Source organism: Chlorocebus sabaeus, chromosome 15 (genome assembly GCF_047675955.1).
Source record: "Chlorocebus sabaeus isolate Y175 chromosome 15, mChlSab1.0.hap1, whole genome shotgun sequence".
In the NCBI taxonomy this organism is placed as follows: Eukaryota; Metazoa; Chordata; class Mammalia; order Primates; family Cercopithecidae; genus Chlorocebus; species Chlorocebus sabaeus.
In genome coordinates, this window is record NC_132918.1 from 22,003,271 (window position 1) to 22,020,724 (window position 17,454).

Below are 17,454 nucleotides of genomic sequence, written 5' to 3' on the forward strand. Positions count from 1 at the left end.
TTCCTGTTGCCCTAAAGTTGGCTTCTCAGATCTCTAGATGAGGACAAGAAGTGCTCATTGGCTCCACATTCCAAAGAGAGCAGCCAGCGATTTGGTTACCAACTCTAAACTAAGAGGTAAGGAGCTATACCGTCTACAATCCCAAATTCAACAAAACAATAAGTTTTCTGGACAATGTTTGTGGAGGGAGGCTTTCCTGCTCACCTGTCTGTGTTCACATTCTATCCACCACCATTCCCAGTGATGAGGCCTGAAGGTTAGGGATCAGGAACAAGAGCTTGAGGATTCCTGCAAGAGGTGAAGCTATATATTTTGGTTCCATCCCTGGCTGAATGCTTGATCAGCTGCAAAGTCTGGGGACCACACTGCACGAAATTGCAGTGGAGAGTGTGATGAGTGAATCACTGGGAATGCTTCATGGGTGTACCTTGTAGGTGGCTATTGAACTGGAACTTGGAGACTGGTCCTTTCTTCCAGTCTAGCGATGTATGAAGGCAGGTGGTTTGCTGTAACAGTTTGCCTAGCAAAAGGGTCTGTTCAGTAATTTGCCTGTGAATAAAAGCCAAAGGGAGGGGGAGGGATCATCACACCAAGTTCTGTGGCCCTCAGGGAAAAAAGAAGAGGACCACTTTGACTCCCATGGCTCCCTGTGAAGGGGTATTGAGACTAGGGAGCAGAGGCTGCAGGGTTGTTCAGGCATCCTGGCTAAAGGAGGAACATTTCACCTCACCAAGAATGCCATACTTCCACAGGGTTTCTTGTGTGTGTGTGCGCGCGCGTGTGTGTGTGTGTTGGGGGCAGCAGGGGAAGTCCAGAGGAAGTGAAGATAATGCCTGTGACCTGATAATTGAGTGTTTTCTTTATAATATGAGGTACTTATCATTGGTCCTTACCTATAAACCCTAGTTCCAAGCACTTGGAAAGATCCACTCAACATTTTACTAAATCCTCACCTGGGTGTCTGCCCTACTCAAATGCTGTTAATGGCATGCCATTGCCTGCAAAACAAAATCCTAACTTCTCAGAAGGTAATAATCATGGCATTTGGTCCTTGCATACCTTTCTAGCTTTTCTCGTCTGTTAATCCCACTCTCTGTGTTTCATCAGATACAATAACCTCGAACCACTCACCTTTGCCTGAAATCATGCTTCCACTCATTCAGCAAATACATATTTATTACATCTTATATATCAGGCGTTCTTCTAGGCATTAAGTGCATAGAAGGTCAATCAGACATTCTTCCTCCTATCACCAAGCTTATAGTCTAATGAACAGGATCTCTTGATAAATTCTGTCCTTTAATCTTGAATATGGTTCTTTTCTTCTTTCACTACAGATTAAATGTTACCTCCACCATGAAGCCTTTCTTCGGGTAGAATAAATGCTCTCTGGCTCTGCACTTTGTGTTTACTGTTGCCACTATTGTTTGATTATCTCCCCACCTAGCTGGAGATCTCAACAACAGGAGCTGTGCTCCATCTACCTTTGTATTCACAACACCTGGTACATTATGGGTTCTTAAGAAATGAACACTGAAATGCCTCAACCTCGTTGTCTTTTGTTTAATTCTGTCTTTATTTCTTATTTTTGTATTTTCTCTGAGGTTATATAACATCCAGAGACTTAGCAAGCCAAGTTTAGTTCAGAACAGTTACACAATCAAAATATGTTTTAAAGAAGCCTATTCCAAGCAGCATTGGTTAGATGATTTAACATATTTCTTCCTGTATCTAAACAAGGAAGTCATTTCTGTTTTTTGGGCAAAAAGGAAAGTACACAGCTCCCCAAATTATTCTCAAAATTAAGGATAAACAGCTGCTATCATTTTGAAAATTAAAAAAACTATTTTGACCATCAGAGGCTCATTTTAATGCATACAAAAATAGCACTATATATAGCTAACACAGACTTGCATGTTGCTAAGTTATAATCACTGAGTCACTGATTAAGAAGTAACTTACATCTGGGACTTGTCTTGAAAACAAGATTTTTTTGCCATCAAAATGGTTATTTTCTTTTCTTCAGCATCAGATAAAAACTAAAGTAACACAATGTTCCAAATGGAAATCTGTGACACTTTCAAAACTAGTAGTTGAACTTTATTGATCTTCTCTATTTGTAGGACTAAAATAAATAAGTACGTAGTTGATTCGAGTTCCACACAACCTCTGAATTTACAAGACATGGAAACAGCAGAATAATCCTAAGCATGCGAAAGTATCAAAGGAATCAGAGTCTCAGCCTCCCGTAGTATCTGGCAGCCCACGATAGTGTGGGGGCAATAGAAGCAGCAGGTGATGAGGATGAAGCAGACAGGATGGGACTGTGAGGAGAAAATCATGCAATGAGGCAGCAGCAATCTGCGTATAAAATCTATCAAGTACCAACCAAATGATGGCCAAGTCAGCAGATAACAGCATGAATGGATTAGACATAAGGCCAAATACTCTACAGACGCACACACACCCCTTTGCTCTGTATGTGCCTCCTGGTTTTCACATGCAACTGCAGAAAAATATCAGGGAATGAATCCTGAAATAAATGAGATTTATTTTTACCACCTGGTGCAATGGGCTTGAAATATAAATCAAGCTGACTTATGAAAAAAATACTACATTTCTTGCATTCTTGAGTTTAGGAGCTGCTATGCAAATATGCTACACTATATCCCTGTTTATTTGTGTTTATTTCTCAAAAATATAGTTCTAGAAGTGAAATTGCTGGGTCACATTTTGGGGGTTACTACCAAATTGCTCTCCAAAATTATGTATATGTTTATTTTTCTACTAACAGTATATTGGCCTTCCCTTTGCCTGATGCCTTTACTAGTACCAATCATTAGCTTCTAAATGTTCATTTATCTAAAATATTTCCTTTCATTTACTGCTTCAGAAAATTTTTTTGGTTTACTTCCAGAAAGACTTGTCCAACAATAATTACATTTAGCTTAGTTACATTTAAATCCAATGTCATCAACTTATTTTTGTCATGTATTTCCTTTCCTTTGAGGAGACGTGGAATAGAAGGGAAAGCAGAGGACTAATATTTATTAGGTGGATACTTTGAATTGGGAACGTTGCAGATAGTGTTTCTAATCCTAATAACATTATGCCAGTGAGTCTCAATGTGTGATCTCTAAACAAGCAGCATCTGCCATCACCTGAGACCTTTTTAGAAATGCAAATTATTGGGCTATGTCATAGACCCATTGAATCAGAAATTCTGTGGAGCGCCCAGCAGTCTGCTTTTATTTATTTATTTATTTATTTATTTATTTATTTATTTATTTATTGAGACAGAGTCTTGCTCTGTCACCCAGGCTGGAGTGCAGTGGCATGATCTTGGCTCACTGCAACCACCGCCTCCCAGGTTCAAGCGATTCTCCTACCTCAGCCTCCCAGGTAGCTGGAATTACAGGCACCTGTCACCATGCCCAGCTAATTTTTGTAGTTTTAGTAGAGACGGGGTTTCACCATATTGTCCAGGCTGGTCTCAAACTCCTTACCTTGTGCTCTGCCCACCTCAGTCTCCCAAAGTGCTGGGATTACAGGCATGAGCCACTGTACCTGGCCTGCTTTCTCTCTTTACATGACCTCCAGGTAATAATGCTAATGTACCCCAGAATCTGAGAATCACTGAATTATACCCATTTTATAGATGGGGAACTGAACAGAGAAGTAAGCAGCTTGCTCGGGTCATCAGCCATAGAGTTTGGACTGACTTCAAAGTCAGCACAATGCTTTCTCCTTGTGTGCAAGCAAATTTTAATAGGAAAGAATATGTCCAATGTAAGATTTGCTCCTGGGGGACAACAATAAAGTGTGACTGTAGAACTCTGAGAAAACCAAGAAGCAGCAAAAATCTGTAGTTATCCAGGTGGTTACTGACTGAGAATGCCAGGTTCCCAAAACTGGGAGAGACAGACTTTGCTGATGTATTAGCCTGAAATTGGGCCTGAAATGAACCCTGGGTCTATTAATCCTTTCACTCTCACAAAGAGGGCAGAAATGTGGAAAATAGACAGTATGCAGGGATAGACCCATTATTTATGGGTTAGAATTACTGTAATACTGAAAACATAGTAAATGACAGAATCAAATTTGAAAGAAGACAAATAGATTATATGCTAAAATTAGAGCATCTTTGTCAGAGATGTTTATTAGTCACTGAAATTGTTTGTTTATTTTTTCAGAAAGGAGAAAATACTGAAGGTTTTGTGGTAAAACGTTTGGATCACAGAAGTGTATGAGAAATAGAGAGCAAAGGGCTCTCATTTTGGCAGAGGAGAGAGTACAGTTTGACTCATTATTAAGTATATAAAAATAAATTCTATGAGTTGCAGATTCACCCTATCTCCCTTTGTGTACTCAGGCTGTATATAGGAATAACTGGCTCATTTGATTCAAGAACGTAACCTTGAAAATGGGGCCCAATGCATGGATCCCAAAATTCAAGGGTCCTTTGAATCTGGAAGTAAAGGAAAGACAACTTTGACTTTTTATGATGTTCCCGAATGGCCAAAAGGGACTCCTGAGTTGAACTTCAGCAAAATGCAGTACTTTGCTTTTTCTGCTGAACCATGTAACAACCAGAAAAAAAAAAAAAAAAATTGATCAATTTAGCAGAAAGGAGTGTGGGTAGTAGTGTGTAATGCAGCAGTTCTCAATCTTTAGTGTGCAAAAGAATCACCTAGAGGGCTTGTTAAACACAGGTTACCGGGCAAACTCCCAGAGAGTCTAATTTATTAAGTCTGAGGTGGCCCCTGAGAATTTGCTTTGCTCTAACAAGCTCCCAGGTGATGCCGATACTCTTATGTACCACTCATGAAGGGAAAAGAGTTTTGATTTGGAAATCAGAACACATATGTCCTTTTGCAAATCCTAACATACAATTGCCTTTGGACAAAATCACTTAACCTTTCTGATTCGTGATTTCTCATTTGTCAATTATGGCTGATGATAGTAACACCAACGTAGTGAGGTTGTCAGAATTGTCGGGAGAGCCAGATGAGTTGATACAGGAGTGTTTGTGAATCCTGGTTAATAATGTTTCCTCTCCTTTACTTTTATAGTTAAAAACAAAACTCCTTCATCCACAAGTGTATCTCCAGATGGCTCTGCCTTGCTTTTCTTGGGGTTGATGTAAGTCAAAGTAGATAAGCAGTCTATCACAATGACAAATTGGAAATTCTGGTAGACAGTGTTAGTGGCCTACACAATAGCCACCTCTTCCCAGTGTTTCTTGCTAACACAACATTAATTTTGTGGAAGAATGAGGTAGCTTTGTGCTCAAAGATAGAGTCCCTTGCCTAGCCCAGGCCCATGACTCACGATTGGTCTCTGCCTATCTTGGTAACCTTCGCTTTTTCTCATGTGAATAATGTTGAGAGGATCAAATTCATACATTCAGTAAATATTTAGTATCAAACACGGTTCTTTGTGTTGATGAACAAGAGTGACTAATAGCCTGGAATGGTAGGCCCACATTAAATAATTAATAACTCAAATAATTTCTCCTATGAAGAAAAAGCAGTCTATGCAGTAATACTAAGTAATTGGAATCGTGACCTGCTCTGGGATAGAAGAGTGGAAATGGATCTCAAGGAAACATTTAAGTGGTACTTAAGCTAAGAATAAAGATGGATAGGAACAAAAATATTTTAAGCTTGTACAAAAGTTGTGAGATGAGAATAAGCCTTGGGTATGATGCAAATTGGAAAGAAAAAGTGCAATCAGATCACAAAAGGTGTTATAGGTTATGTACACACTTTAGCCAAAGAGAAAAGTGAAAAATCACTGAAAGATTTTAGCTGGTATTCATTAGAGCACATTGGGATTGAAAAAAAATTACTCTAGCTGCTTGGGAAGAATGAATTGAAACTGGACCAGGTGGGGATGTGTGAAACCCATTAACAGACACAACGACAAGAGATTGTTGCAACTTGGACTAGAGCTGCTCTCTCTAATATGGTAGACACAAGCTACCTGTGGCTATTGAGTCCTTAAAATGTGTCCTGTCCAAATAAAGTTGTGCTTTAAGTATAAAATACGTACCAGATTCCAAAGATTTAGTAAGAAAAAAGTAAAATATCTAATTACTAACTTTTTTCATTGATGACATGTTAAAATGACAATATTTTGGATATACTGATATCTTAATAAGATACCTTATTAAATTTGATTTTACCTTTTTTTACTTTTTAAAATGTAATTTTTGGAAACTTTAAGATTATATGTGCTACTCTCATGTATAGATTGCATTATATTTATTGGACAATGCTGATCTAGAGTTTGACAATACAGATGGAAGGACGTAGGCACATTATAAAAGGGTTAAGGACACTAAGACTAAATTGACTAATGATGATTTATTGTGAAATACAGGACCATCAAGGACCATATGTCTAATTCTCCATAAAAAATTGAATGATAGACCATTTCTTGATATACTGAAAGCAGAGTTGGGTTGAAGAGAATGTGAAAAATAATGTATTCTTGTTTGGTCATATTGCTATTCCTCAGAAAAGCTATCTGAGCAGTACACGAGAATTAGGAGTTGGCCAAAGGTAATAGAAAAAGCCATGGCAGTGGTTGAGTTCAAGGGGAAAACGACAATTTAAAGACAAGAGAAGGAGCTCATGAAGAAGCAGACAGAGGGTAGTAAGCAAACTAGGAAGGGGAATGTGTTATCAGAAGAAAAGGACAGAGATACCACCATATCAAAGGCTACTGAGACAAAAGCAGTAAAATGTGGATAGTTATTGTTAAGTGAAATTTAGTAATGGACACATGGTAGTTCATTACTACTATTCTCTCTCTGTGCATATTAAAATTCCTATAATGTGAAGTTGCTGTTGAATTTTCTAGAGACTTAAAAAGATAGGGGCTGAAACATGTTCTTTGGGGAAAATCAAATGAAATCACCCATAAATTTCTATCAGCTTCACATTGTATATATTTACAGCTCAATTAATTAAATAATACAACAGATGAAAATCTTAAGACTCAAGGAGGCTTATCTAATAAAGTATACCTTATATATATTCTTTCTCCTATGGCAGTAACTGTTTTTTTTTCATGTAATTTGAGAAGGGGAAATATAAGAAATGCAAGTACTCATTGTTCATAGGTGAGCAAGAGGATAAGAATATGTTATGATCATGTTGAACTTTTATTCATTTTCACTGACTCAAGGAGGAACAAGACATGTAGACATAAAACTGACATTTTAATAACTTGGATGATAACATGCAGAAGTTTAAGTCAAAAATAATACATTCCAGCCTCATGGTTTCCTATTAAGATTTTAGGCAGTGAGGAGTGAGAATTGGCTAAGTCCTTGTTCATGGTATCATGTAATTATTTTGCTTATAAATTCAAATTCCTGGAATTGTGAGTAAAATAATTTTAAATGACAGGAATTAACATATCATGTCCCAGTATGCTTTTCTTCACTAGGCTTAAGTAGATTAGGATTTTAAGAGCAGTAAAAATAAGAAAAATCAACAGCTCAAATTAGATTGCATTGAAATTTTTAATACAACGTAAATGCTAGCAAAACTTATTCTTAAAATCTGTTTAAAATGTACTAGAAATATATTTTTGTGGAAAAATAAATTCTTTTATTTGAATTTGGAAAGAGAATAGAACATTTATAAACAACATCCAATATATATAAGAAACTAAAACTACTGTATAACAACAAAAAACAACCCAATTAAAAAATGCGCAAAAGACCTGAATGCACATTTCTTAAAAGAAGACAGACAAATGACCAAGAGATCTATGAAAAAATGCTCAACATCACTAATCATCAGGAAAATTCAAATCAAAATTACAATGAGATACCACCTCACTCCAGTCAGAATGGTTACTATCAAAAACCCAAATGATAACGAGTGTTGATTAGGTTCTGGAAGAAAGAGAATACACTGCTGGTGGGAATGTAAATTAGTACATCCATCATGAAAAAACAATATGAGCCAGGCATGGTGGCTCACGCCTGTGGTCCCAGCACTTTGGGAGGCTGAGGCAGGCGGATCACGAGGTCAGGAGATCGAGACCATCTTGGCTAACACTGTGAAACCCCGTCTCTACTAAAAACACCAAAAACAAAAAATTAGCCGGGCGTGGTGGCGGGCGCCTGTAGTCCCAGCTACTCGGGAGGCTGAGTCAGGAGAATGGCGTGAACCCGGGAGGCGGAGCTTTCAGTGAGCCGAAATGGCGCCACTGCACTCCAGCCTGGGGAACAGAGCTGAGACTCAGTATCGGAAAAAAAAAAAAAAAAAAAAGGAAAGAAAAAGAAAAAAGAAAAAGAACAGTATGATGATTTCTTTTAAAAATTAAAACTAGTACAACCAAGTGATCCGGCTATCCCAGCATTCCTTTGGGTATATATCCAAAGCGGGGGTGGGTGGGGATGTATGTTCAAGGGATGTCTGCCTCTGTTTATTGCAGCACTATTCACAATAGCCAAGATAGGGAATCAACCTAAACATTTATCAACAGATGAAGAAAGAAAAGGTGGCATAATACGAAATGGAATGCTATTCAGCTACAAAAAAAGAAAGAAATCCTGTCATTTGTGGCAAAGTGAATAAACCTGGAGGATATTAAGTAAAGTAAAATAAGCCAAGCAAATACCCTACGATCACATTCACAAGTGGAAGATAAAAAGTTGTTCTCATAAAAGTAGAGAGTAGAATAGTGGTTACCAGAGGATGTGGAGGGTTAGGAGAGGGGAGATGGTGAAAAACTGGTCAAAGGGTATGAAGCCTCAGTCAGATCAAAATAAGTTCTGTTTTATTTATTGAATAGTAGAATGACTTATAGTTAATAATAACATATTATATATTTCAAAATAGTTACAAGAAGTTTTGTTTTTGTATGTTTGTTTTGCTTGTTTGTTTGTCTGTTTTTTGGGAGACAGCATCTCGCTCTGTTGTCCAGACTGGAGTGCAGTGGTGTGATCATAGCTCACTGCAACCTCGAACTCCTGGGCTCTAGTAGTCCTCCTGCTTCCACCTCTGGAGTAGCAGTAACAGGGACTACAGGCATGTGCCACCATGCCCAGACTTTTTCTTTTTTTAGAGACAAGGTCTTACTGTGTTGACCAGACTGGTCTCAAACTCCTTGCCTGCTGGTCTTGAACTCCTGTCCTCAAGTGACTCTGCCTTGACCTCCCAAAGTGCTGGAGTTACAGGCATGAGTCACCGTGCCCAGTCTAGAAGAGAGGTTTTATAATATTCTCATGACAAAGAAATAATAAATGTTTAAGATGATAGGTGTGTTAATTACCCTGTTTTGATTATTACACAATGAATACATGTACTGCAACATGTTATACTCTGTCAATATATACAATTATCATGTGTCACTTTTAAATATTTTTAAAGTTAAATATTGAAAAAAAATTAATGTAATAGGCTCTCTGGATTATTCAATAAATGCCTTTGAAACAGCTGATCAACTATTTGTAATAATTCATAATAAAAATGGAATTAGATTTCTAGAACCATATGTCCAAATACTAAAATAAACTCCATATGGGCTGAATATCCAAATGCAAAATGAAACAGAAATGCTAAAGAATGTATAAGTGATTATACATATAAGCAGAAAACATAAAGAAAAATATTGATAGATTTAATTTTTTTTTTTTTAATTCAGGACATTAAAAACATCCTAAACTAAATTTAAAGGCAAACCAGAACCCAGAAGAAATTTTCACAATGCATAAGAAAAGGCTAATATACTTAATATAAAAATCTTAATGAACTATAGGAAAAAAGATAAAGAGCTAGTTAAGATACACGGGAAGGCTTGAAAGAGAAATTTCCAAAAATGAAATGAGTAAAATCTATTTCATATAACTAGCAAAGTTTTTTTAAATAATAGATGCTACTCTGAAGCATGGAGTCTCTCATATTCTGCTGGTAGAATTTAATATAATCTTTTTGGATTATGTTATTTGAAATTTGGCAATTTCAAAACATACTTTAAACCTAAAAAACTATATAAAGTTTTTGACCCAGAAAGTTTACTTTATAGACTATATTTCAAGAAATTCCAGGAAAGAAGTATCGATTGAATAAAACATGTTACAGATGTACAATGAAATTTCATTTGGGAAATATGTGAGGATAAATTGCTAATATTATGAAAATATTTTTGGAGTATAATTTTTAAATATGGTAAGAGGAAGTGTCTCATTTTCCCCCATATAACTTTAAAATACACAAAAAAAATAGAAGTGGTTACTTCTGAGTAGCAAAATAATGATAATTTTTTCTCCTTTTGGCTTTTCAGAATTTTGAATTTTTTTCTCATTTCTACTTTTAAAAATGTACTTTTAAAATTGTGAAATAATTCAAAAATATAGAAACATATGAAGTATAATATGAGAAATGTCCCAGAACGGAAAACTCAACAGTGCCCAATATCAACAATATTTACCATGTTAATTTCAAGATTTTTCTTTTTCCTTTTTTATTGGTTATTTTTCAAAATTAAAAGAGTACAGTAAGATTTGCACTTCATAAGGAAGAGAATCACTCGTTTCTTTCTTACCTTAACTTAAAAGATGTTAAATTGTAGGAAACAATCATTTTCTGACATTGGACTAAGAGAGTTAGCACTGTGATTCTTTAGAAAAGACAAACAAAGCAGGTGAATATTAGAATCACCTCTATTTTCTGCCTGGAGATAATAGTTGGATTGCAAGACAGACACATTTGACATCTTCCTCCCTTGAATACCCTTTCTTGATTCCATGTCTAGTCTTTTTTCTCCATCTTCACTCTCCTGTATTTTTTTTAAATCAATCCACACAGTTTTTAAAATACTTCTACTATTTACACATTATTTCTTTCTTAGTCAACAAAATACCATAGATTAGGTGGCTTATAAACAGCAAGAATTTATTTCTCACAGTTTTGGAGGATAGAAGTCCAAGATGAGAATAGTTGCTTCTGGTGAGGGCCCTCTTTCCAGGTTGCAGATTTCCATATTCTTGTTGTATCTTCATGTGGTAGAAAGAAAGGAAGCTCGCTGGGGCTCCTTTTATAAGGGCATTAATCCTATTAATAAGGGTTCCCTCTTCATGACCTAATCACCTCCCAAAGGCCTCACCTTTTAATATCATCACACTCAGAGTTAAGATTTAAACATAGAAGTGGGCAGAGGAACACAAACAGTCCATAAAATTACTTTTATTAAAATGATATCACACACACTAGATAGATAGATAGATAGATAGATAGATAGATAGATAGATAGATATAGATGGATAGATGATAGATAGATAGATAGATAGATAGATAGATAGATAGATAGATAGATATACACACACTACCTAATCTATGGTACTTTGTTATGGCAGCACCAACTAAGATAGAAATAATGTATAGATAGTAAAAGTATTTTTAAAACCTATATATATATATATATATTTTATTTTTTGCTCAGTACTATTTTTGAGATTTTATTCACATTAATCCCTGAAACTTTAATTTATTCTTTTTAACTAATACAGCGTTCTGTTGTGCAAATCTGTGATAATTTATTCATTCATCTCTGTTTTGATGGACGTTTAGTTCATATTTTATACAGTGAGTCAATATTACTTTTAAAAAATTACAAACATTATTGGGTTGGTGATGAAAAAATATTAAATGATGGGATTCAAATAATATATTTGACTACAGTAGCATATAAGAATTATCTGACTTTGCCATTAAAATACAAATATTTGTGGATAAGTTCTTTTCATATAGACATAAACTCTGTTTATAACTTGTACCTTAAAATTCTTTTGTCTCTCATTTTTAAAAACCCTTTACTGTATAAAAGACTAAAAAGAATTTAAAAGAAAAACCAAAAACCTAGTTTGACCTCTTTGTAATGGAAGTTTCCTAGGTAATCACATATCCAGCAAAAAGAGACAGTTTTAGCTTTGTTTAAAGGTCAACTGAATATTAATGTGCAATTCACCATTAAGCTGACATAAAGTTACTTATTTTCTTGAACCCAAAGTTGGGACTCGTGCTTATCCCTCTATCCCAGGGGTCCAGCAAATAATGAACAGCCAGTAAATATTTGTTGAATAAATTGATGTTGAATGTATTGATTTTTGGCTTTGAGAGAAAGTCTGGGAGAGGGCATATTGGTGTCAAATGTGGACATTTCAGAATGTTTTATAATGAAATTTCAGAGTGTTTTATGATGAAAATTTTGTGCAGAATACATTCTTTAAATGGGTATTATCCTAGAAAATCTGAGACTTGGTTTTGGTAAATTACAATAGATTCTTGTCTGCCTTGCTGACCCCTTTACTCAATACCTGCTAGATGACATTAAGACCTTAATAAAGAAGTACCAGATAGCAATATAATGGCTTATAAATCAACCCTCATTTAGGGAAATATATATACAACATATGTGTATATACAGATCATATATATCATCCTTTTACTAGAAATTGCAAAAAGTTGATATATATTGATGGTTATATATTGATTCTTTTAAAATGTTATAGTTTTTGTTTATCACTGGTTATTTTCTATTTATACTTATTCTGATTTTTTTCAATACACACACATATGTAATTCAGCCAAGTTCTGTTTTCAAGTTACGACCTTTTTGTAGGTAATGTACATTTCCCCTCATAACTGTCATATTTTATTTCCTGTTAAAAAAGTGATTTATATAGTGAGGTCATTTGGAAAGGAAGTGAAACTGAGGTCTAACTACTGTATGGTGGGAGCCATTCTTTTAAATGTGGTGGTGAAAATTGTTTGCAGATCAATTTGTAAGGATTATGTTCCATGCATTTAGTTTTCATTCAGTGATTTGCTCAGCAATATTTTTGAGTGCCTAAAATATGACAAATTAATTGTAATAGTTTGGTGCAAAAGTAACTGCAGGTTTTGTCATTAAAAGTAATGTGCTGATATTACTGAATAATAACTGTGCTGACAATGCGTGGTAGTACCGAGCTCTGTGTTCTATGGCACCACAACTAACATGCAGTTTAGTGTAGTGATTAAGAACACTGGCTCTCAAGAAGGGCCAGGACTTAAATTTTAACTGTGTGACCCTGAGCACAACATACAACTGCTTTGACCTTCAGTTTCCTCATTGTTAAATGGACACAATGGTTATGTTGGGCCAGAGCTACATCTCTTTGGGTCTCAGTTTCCTCAATTATAAAATAGAAGGTTGAACTAGAATCTCATTAAGGGCAAACAAATGATTATTTGTGGAATAAGGAGGGACTTCTAGCAGAAAGCAATTGTACCTGTATTGCCTTAGAATAAATTAGACAGGAGGTCTCTAAGGGCTAGTCAGAAGTATAAATACTGTGCACTGAGATAGCTATTCTGTTGCTGAGATGTACACAGGTTAAGCTTCTGTAGCATTTATATTGCCATACCTGGGACTTACGCCAATTACTAACAGTGATTATTCAGCCATTCTTTCTTTAACATAGTCAATAAAATGTTATCTTGGTCAGGGCTGAAGCTGAACAGTCACTGCTGAAGGAATCATTGATTATATTTCTTCCCACTTTTAAAACTATTAAGGAATGTCTTATAGACAGTCATAACACCAGATAAATTACTACTGCATATGTTACTCATAGAATTGTATTAGTCTGTTCTCATGCTGCTATAAAGAAGTACTCAAGACTGGGTAATTTATAAAGGAAAAAGTCTTAATTGACTCGCATTTCAGCATGGCTGAGGAGGCCTCAGGAAACTTATAATCATGGGAGAAGGCAAAGGGGAAGCAAGGCATCTATTTTACAGGGTGGCAGGAAGGAGTGATTGCAAGCAGGGGAAATGCCAGACACTTATGAAACCATCAGATCCTGTGAGACATGCACTATCACGAGAATAGCATGGGGGAAACTGCCCCATGATCCAATCACCTCCACCTGCTCCCATCCTTGACACATGGGGATTATGATCCAGTTACCTCCACCTGCTCCCACCCTTGACACGTGGGGATTATGATCCAATTACCTCCACCTGGTCCTGCCCTTGACACACAGGGATTATGGGTAATGTGGATTACAATTCAAGATGAGATTTTGAGTCACAACACAGCCAAATCATATTAAGTATTTACTGAGTGTGTCAGAATTTTGATACTTAAAAATTAGAACTATTTCTTTTTGAGAACCACTTCCAAATGTTTATTTCAAGGATCACATTTGATGGCTTGTCATTTTTCTATACTTTTATTTAAAATTGTTCTATTTTCATCATTGCCATTATAGTACTTGGGGTAGGTAGTTTTTTTTTTTTAGACTATTGTTTTTGTTTCTTTGGTTTTCTTTGACATTTTGGGTCTTGGAGTTTTATCTGTTCTGTTTGATTTTGAAACTTATTTTCAGAACTAAGTTCTTATAATGAATAACTTGAACTCAGTTTGTCTGCCAGAAGGAAAAATGTATACAAAACTGTTAACTTTAATCCCTCACCTGCACTGATATAATTTAGAACTTCCATGGTGGTTTATATTTTCAAAGTATTTTAGCGCTATTTTAATTTGTGTTATGTTTGTGAAATAAGAATGCCAAAAATACTCTAAAAGTAGGTTAGTTTGTAAAGGATCTATAAACATCTTGACTTTCCAAAAGAAAATAGAGGTCTAAACTAAAAATCAGAAATAACAGGTACAAATATTTAAATAAATGCAGTATGAAAAGGAAAAGTGTTTCCTGTGATAGAAGAAGAGGAAGGCTATTAACAAAATGCCATTTTTTTTTTTTTTCAGAGAAAGGGTCTCGCTATGTTTCCCAGATTGAACTTGAACTCCTGGGCTCAAGTGATCTATCACCTAAGTCTTCCAAATACCTGGGACTATAGGCACACACCACTCACTGCACCTGGCTAATAAATGCTATATTTAAAAAAATAAGTTTAATGAGTTTCTTTTTAAACAGAACTTTAAAAATGTATTATATTGCATACAATAAGATGCAGAAACCCTCAATTTGCACAGCTCAATTAATTTTGTCAAATACCTGCCTTTAGCATCCCTCCATCACACAACTTGCATTAAGATCCTAACTGCCTACAGACACATCTGTCTCTCCCTCCCATTCCCTTCCACTAGAGTATAAATTCTCTCAAGGTAGAGACTTAGGCTCAGTTGCTTTCCTATGCCTTCACAGAGCCTGTTGGGTACTCAATAAATGGTGAATGAATTAATGAATAAGTACACATTCATTGATAGTCTATCCTATTATAAGCCTAGCTACTTTTCTTAGTAGCTCAGACCTGGGACAAGATGATAAGGTTATATGTCCTCAATATCTTTAGCAGCCTCAGCCTGAGGGTGTTGGAGGGCAGTCAGTCAGGTCTCTTCTTCACTGCAGTTCAGAGCTCCTCAAAGAGAGGCAATTAGGCAAAGGATGCAAAATCATGGGGAAGACTTCTCCAGGAAACAAAAGGTTGTTTCAAGTATTTGGTTTTCAGAGTCAGAAACAGAGAGGTGGTAAAAACCTAATCAATACCTGCCAGTTGACCTATGGGGGCTAGGCAAGGGGCTACTTGAGATGCCAGGGCTTGAAAATCCTTCTTAGGACTTACTCCCCATTGTTCAATAATGTTTAATGAGAGCAACCTCATAAAGATCAAGCATTAATTTAAAGTAAATTTGGGCCAGGTGCAGTGGCTCATACCTGTAATTCTAACACTTTGGAAGGTCGAGGTGGGAGGATGGCTTGAGCCTAGAAGTCTGAGACCAGCCTGGGCAATGTAGTAGGACCCTGTCTCTACTAAAAAATTATTAGCTGAGTGTGGTGGCATGTGCCTGTGGACTCAGATACTCAGAAGGTTGAGGTGGGAGGATCCCTTGAGCCCAAGAGGTGGAGGCTGCAGTGATCCATGATCACACGACTGTACTCCAGCCTGGGCAACAAAGTGAGACCTTATCTCAAAAATAAGTAAATAAATAAATAAAATAAATATTTATTACTGATTGGAGACCACATTGTTATCTTGGGAAAGTGTATTACATCATATACTATTTGGTAAAAGGTAAAGGAAAAGAAAAATAGAAAACAGTGAAAAGATATAAACCATGCTTCTGAGAATAAATTAGTTATATGCAGGCTTTGAAAGGTCAAAATAGGCTAACTGGCATAATAGACTCAAATTTAGTGGCTTAACTGTACAAGCTGTAGGTTTTGCTAATGCACAGGCCAACTAGATATTCCTGGTTCCATGGCTCTTCTGGGCATTTCTCCTGCAAGTGGCCACTCGGAGTCAGACTCCTTCCCTCTTGGGGTTCTTCCAAATCCTAGAGCCCAGGCGTCTCTCTGGATATGCTGCACCCAGCCAGCAGGTGATGGGAGAGAAAGAGCTGGAGGACAGAGAAGTGACATATATATGTCTGCTCACATAACTTTGGCTAGACTTTGGTTCCTTGGCTGTATCCAACAGCAAGGCAAGCTAGGACATGTAGCCACTGTGTGCCCAGGAGAAAAGGAATCTGGTGGTGAAATTTTAGCTTTTTTTTTTTTTGCCAAAGGTCCAGTCTTATTTTTCCCCATTCTATAAACGGTCAAGTTCCTTTTTATTTAAAAACTAATTATTTTTAAATTAAAGAAATAAGGTTATCTGAAGAAAATATGTTGTTTGAGCAGTCTGGAATTTTTACTTTAAGAGAAAGCTATAGCAGGTGCAAAGCCAGAGTAAAGAAGCCGGTCAGAGTTGCAGTGTAAGCGTGGAAGTGATTTGGACATGATTTAGGGTGCCAGTACTTGCGTTTATTTCCCAAACAGCAAAGAAGCAGTGCAAAGGGCATAAATGAGACCTGATGTGGGTGGGTGGATGCAGGACTCCCTTGCCTCTCTTATAGGGGTTGCCAAGGTTACTGGCCTGGTAGCATTCATGGAGTGAGATCTCCCTGAGGTTAGGGGAGCCTAAGGCCTGTAAGCTTGTTCCTATCTCTAGCCATGTCAGTACTCGAAAACAGTGTATACATCTGTGCATGGTATAAATCTACTGCTCAGGAACTCTGTCATGCTGGAGTAATATCCATGTTCAACCTTAAAAATCTTTTTCTGTCCCAGACCTGAAGAAATTGCCTTTACCCAGGCCTGAAAGTCAGGGCCAAGGAGTCTACCATTTAAGCTTACACTGGGATTTCCCACAGGCAGGTAGAGATACGACTCACCAGAGGCGAGAAATCATTTTCCTAACTTCAGAGACCAGGTTTTGGGGATATCATAATGCTCTACTAATGTGGAGAGAACTTCTAGCCTCTAAGATAAGCTCACAGGCTTTGCTGCATCTTTATTGTCCATTAAAGTAATTTTGATTAAATCTTTTCCTTTGTTACAGACTAGTAGATCAATAGATAAGCTTCTTTTTGCAAATAGCTATGTGCAGAAGCAAACAAGTGTGGAATTCAATATAATTATGCAGCCACATGAGTACT